Consider the following 6074-nt stretch of genomic DNA (forward strand, 5'->3'; position numbering starts at 1 on the left):
TGTTTAGCAATTTATGGTGGCTTACAATAAAAACATTTGACATTTACAAAATTTGTTACAAAGTTGGACTGATCTGCAGAAAATATACAGAAATTGGTGAGAATATAAATGGTTAAAAAATGTACTTCAATTTACTGGCCTACAGAAGTTGGAGACTAGTTGGAAATTACTTGCTAATTATTACCTACTTTCCATGAAATTTGAGGTAAATGTTGGGGTAATTACCGTGAAATTTGTGGGTAATCTTAAAGAAATTAGTTGGAAATTACTTGCTAATTATCACCTACTTTCCATGAAATTACCATGAAATTTGCGGACCTGTAAAATGAAATGCTACCATATACTGTATATATGTATATATTACACTATATATATAAAAGGACAGAATCAAGGCACAAAAAGGTTGCATATACAATCATTGGTCAGAATTTGTCTAAAAGACTGTGAAAAAGATCTGACACAAACAGCTGGGTATGGGAATGTTCTTTCGAAGCATGCTTACCAGAAGTAGTTACCAGGCTCCGTCTTATGTCCTCTTTGGACGATCAATTTTGTATTTGTAGATTCATTAAAGCATAAAGGAAAAGTTCAACATTTTGGGAAATATGCTTATTTGCTTTCTATCTGAGAGTGAAATGAGAAGATGGATATCAATCTTGCCTTTGTGTTAACTAGGGTGCTGGAGTCAGGACGTGGTTAGCCTAGCTTTGCATAAAGCTTTGCATAGGTGGAAACAGTTAGCCTGGCCCCATCTAAAGTTAAAAAATGTACCAATAAAGCTCACTGATTAACACATTGTATTTTGGTTGTTTAATTGGTACACAACCAGATATACAATGGAACTATTTATTGATGGACAACAGTTTGTAATGTCACTATGACAAGAAGACTACATTATGCTGCGCACAGTTACTGCATTTCAATGTACCACAACATTGTCAGTTAGTGAGCTTTACAAGTGAGAGATGCTTTTTACCTGCTAGCTGTTTCCCACTGCTTCCAGTTGCTATGTTGCCTAACTCAATACATTTGCTGAAGCACTGTACAAGTACAATTTTGAGGTATTTGAAATTTACTACCATTTGATGCTGTTTTATAATTCTGCTCCACTACATTTAGCTGTAGTTACAATACTTTTTACATTTAAAACTTCAGATAAGCTCATAAAGTACAATACATTGTTTCTGTATATATCAAATCACTCTCTTCCCAATCTGTTTAGGTTGTGACCACTTACTTGAAGCAAATGAGTCAAATGACTCAGTCATTTTCCAATAAACGTCCGACAGGGTTTCATTTAAATAACTGCTCAGGGTGCAGAGGTCAAATTATCCAATATTTAAGCAAAGACTAGAGAAAAGTTTAAAAAAAAATAATACAAATTTGTGTAGCAGAACTTTGTTTTCCACACAGATTTATCTGATGACCCTTTGGAGGGGCCCGACCCCTATGGGAACTGGACTAAACTACCTAACTGTTTATAAAGACGTTCAAACTGACTCTAATTCAAGCAGCTACAACAGTAAAATTGTGCTTCAGTACACGATGGTATTAACAATCTAATAATGTCATACAGTAAATGATTTATCAGTCAAAGGGGACATTTTACTACAGAGTGAGTAATTTTACTTTTGATTCTTTTGACTCATTTTGATTGGAGACATTCGAGTGGCTTGAATATTCATGTGCAGATTATATGGTAAATCATATCTAAACCCTTCCTTCCTTCTCTACTTTTCACATTTTATAAGCAATGCAAGAAAAAAAAACAATGCATGGAGACAGTCTATTTAGAAGTACATTTTTAAAAGGTATTTGATGGAGAAGAATCTGGGCTCAGCCCCTGATGGTTAAAAGTCCAGCCAAGGCCCCTGGAGCAGTACTTGTTACATTACATTACAAAGCAACGATGATGTAAGCCACAAATCCGTTGACAGTTGTCATCGTTCACTGACACAACTTAACATTCCACCTGAGTTTCCCTGTTCATGGTTCATGAGGGCTTGGATTAGGGAATTAAATAATAGTTGTTACCTCTGTAACCCAGATATTTTTTTCTACTGAGCAATGATTTTAAAAAAGGAAGAGAAAAAAAAAACAGACCAAAAACCCCAGATGTGTCAAGCTCAGTTCAAATCAGATCCTTTTCCTTCCTGTTCAAATCAGACCAAACTACCCGGAGCCATCAACTTTACACACACAGGGATTTGTATGACTATTTTATCGTGTTTTCTTTATTGAACCATGGCTTTTCAAGGAAATGTGTGTAAATGTTTATTAATTTATCCCAGACACAGCATATTACAAGCCACAGCACAGATGTCCTTTTAGGACAATAAGACCTCAAGGATCTGCCAGTGGGTATAAATCATAGCCAGACATATTAGAGCATGAGTCAGTGCATTACCTTAAGCAGCAGATGCATTAATAAACAACACAGATGAGTGTGGGATCCGCTGCCTTCCTACAGTGTTGTGTTCCTAAGTAGTGGTAGCATAGGCAAATCTGATGTGATTTGTTTATTTGGGGATTAGATGTGCCGAGAGTGCTGTCTAAAATCTGGATTAAAGACGGATGTGCGTCACACAGGACGATTGTGTCTGATACATTATTCTTGGAAGTTAGGACTGTTTTCTGTAATGTTGCTCCTTAGTTGCTGCAGTCTTTGGAGCACTGTGTGGAGGAGCTTGACAGCATTGTGGCAGTCCTCAAAATCTTCAAACTTGTTCTCAGACATTTTGAAAGCTAAAAATCAGGACTCCTTGTGTGAAAGAAAGACTTTATTTATGAAATTTTGCTCTGAAAGCATTACATTCTGAACATTTTTCTAAAGATGAAGGTAGAAGTGAAGTTGGTTTGGAAGCTGATGGATCAACATATGCGTGTTTCTTTCTTGTTTTCACTTTTTTTGCACTGAGAAATTATATGACTTGCTGTTATAAAGAGTTCCATTCCAAAATGAGATATGCACCTTAAAGAAAAAAAAAAAAATTACATTTTGTCTTGGCGAATGGTTGCCGCCATGAACCTAGAGCATATTATTGGTCACTGAAAAGATTAATGAGGCAAGTTGAGACCTTGGTTTTAAAGGAATAGTTTGACATTATGCTTATTCATGCTTATTCAGAAGAATGATACAACTCTCATTTGTGCATTAAGTATGGAGCTTGCTAGCTAACTAGCTAGTTAGCTAGCTACAGCCAGCTCAAAATGTAAATGTGTTGTTTTATGGGGAATTTTTGACTGTAACTTTGAACTTGACAACCAGCAGTTTATCAATCCACTCAGTACCATTGTGTCTCTGCTGGCAACCTCACGCTGACAAGAAAAATCTGGAAAGTCACTGTGCCTGGCTGATATACGGCAAAAATATTTCCAGTATATAACTCTGCAAAACCCTGTCCTTTTTACATTTCTGTTTGTGTGTAGATTAAACAATTAGTCAATTAGTGAGCTTCAGAGATGTCAGTTGGTATAGTTTTTTCACTTTACAGAGCCAGGCTAGCTGGTTCCCCCTGCTCACACTCTTTGTGCCAAGCTAAACTAATTGCCTCCAGGTTCCAGCTGTGTAATGCACAGACATGGGAGTGGTATCCATCTTCTGACTCTCAGGAAGAAAGTGAATAAGAGCATGTCTCAAAATGTTGACGCCTTACCAAAAGGATGTTATTCCAGGTAGAATCATCTGCTCATTGACTTGTAAATTTAAGGTACCTGCATTTTAGTGGATATGTTGTACTGTGGAATGAAACTGTAGTACTTGTGATGGGTGAAATCACACACATCACAGTGTGGCCTGCCTAGGTAAAGCATCTAGCTTCAGTACATACTATTTACCCACAAATGCTAACTGGATGGAATACTGCTTAGTTAGTTACTATGCAATAACTAATGGTGCCCAAACAAACAGATGAAAAAAAGCTATTAAACAATAGTGGTATATTAAAAAATGTTCACTTAAGGCGGTTCAAGTTGGTTACATCACTAGTAAAGCTTTCCATGTTTTGAAGTCCCTTCTAAGAAATATACAACTAGAAAGACACAGTCTAGCAGCATGCATCAAGCAGTGTTTGTACAAGCCCTGTTTCGTGCATCTTTGCCAACTTAAGGTGTAACGGCACATGGATCTCTTGCTGCACTAAAAATAAATAGATAAATATTGAATAAAAGAAACTGAGCCTATAAATACACAAATAAATAAAGACTTTGCTCAGCAACAGTGATGTGTGGAGTTTCTTCAATCTGGTTAATGCCAACAGTAGTCCATGAGTAACAGAGGGCAGCAGCATATACTGTCACTTTAATTGAAATGTTGTCGCTGTAGTAGGAGCGCTGTTAAGGGAAGAAAGCATAGTATTTAGCTCACTTACTGCCTCATTAGCCATCTGCTCTGGACACATTCAGTTGTGTGACAGTCAGTTCCAAAGTTTGCAGCGGCAATAGCAGTCAAATTACACACTCTTATTATTTTGACAGTTTGATCATGAAGATAGAAAGTTTCAAAGCAGAGAGTGTTATTTAGGGAAGTCTAGTCAGGGGCTGGTTGCACAAAGATAGACTATGACTATGGCTCAGATCTAACAGTCCAATTTCAAATACAGAAGACATCTAAGTCAAGCTGTTGGAAAGCTATCTATACTGACAATGGATCACATGACCATCTAATGTGAAGCAAAGCCCACTTGTAGTGATGAAACCACAGAGAATTATACAGGAGTACTCTGCAGTTCTTCTTGACACTAGTGAGATTTTTAGCCACCTTTAGCTCAATGTTTTGGTTTTACAGTCCACAATCTCCCCTCAAAGGCTGCCATCAGACTGAAAACTCACTACTCTCATTCTTTTGAATGGAGTCAATCTGGTGGCACAGCAGGGGTGACAAAGCAGAGAGCTTAGGCAAGAATTTGAACCAGGCTCAAATTTTGCCTTGCCGTCGCAATGAAAGATAAAATAGTTGCCGCCATGATAACTTTCCAGAGTTCAAAAATCTGTGCAGTGTGCAGTGTTCTGACTTCCAAATAATAAACCTTCAAATTCACAAATATGTGACTCAAACTGGACTGGACTATTGTATGTCCGGTATGAAGCAACATGCCCCAACCAACGCAACCCCTTGCATTGTTTTTAACGTAGGGCTGATTTCAGTCTGAATGTCAGCTAATCAACCTTGCTTCCAGCAGCAGCAGGCAGCTGTCTTCTGAGAAAAAACTCTGTTAAACCCACTATACACTACCTGTCCAGCACCAAACAGCAGAGACATACCGTTAGAGACTGGCTGGTGAAAAGAGACAGATATTTTTCTCAGGAGTTACTGGAGACCAAAACAAGTCTAAAAGGAGAGTAAATGTTATATTTGGCCAGAAACATGAGGTAATATATTTGATCTATGCGTTTTTCAGCTTATGTGGAGATCTTCTGTTGCCTGGTATATTCAGTCATTCAAATCATTTCAGTATTGTGCTCTGTGATGGCTGTTCTCCCCAGAAGGAGAAACAATCAACCAATCAGAGCTTCTTCCTCTTCCGACATATCCAGCTAGCTTTCCATGAAGAAAAACAACAGAAACATGGCCACAAAATGGCTAAACCATGGATGAGATCACTAACACCTGTTGTTGTACATTGACTTACAGAAACAACAACTCTTAAATCTAAGTTTTCCTTTGATTCTTCGATTATTGGGCTAGTTTTTCTGGTCCTCGGTGGCAAAAATGATCAACGACTGCAGTGTTAGATAATTAAAATAATTAATATTCTGGCTAAATCAAGACTATTCACTAAGTAAAAGATAAGCTAAGCCATTCAGCTCTGTTAAGTCCAGCAGCTGCTCACTTCCATCTGTAAGACTAACAAGGAAATTTCACAGGGTAAGTTCAGTGATAAGTGTTGCAGAGAAAATTTTAAAATGGAAAGACATAGGACAAAAGTAAATCGTGTTAATGCAGTTATTACAAAAAGGAATGGAAATATGGATGTAAACAGTCAAGAGGTGGGTTACACAAGCTTTGAGTTTCAGCTTAGGTTTTATTTTTGTAGCTCCAGCCCTTGGCTCTACTAATTATGATAACCTTTAAC

The sequence above is a fragment of the Thunnus maccoyii genome, chromosome 17 (genome assembly GCF_910596095.1).
Source record: "Thunnus maccoyii chromosome 17, fThuMac1.1, whole genome shotgun sequence".
Lineage (NCBI taxonomy): Eukaryota > Metazoa > Chordata > Actinopteri > Scombriformes > Scombridae > Thunnus > Thunnus maccoyii.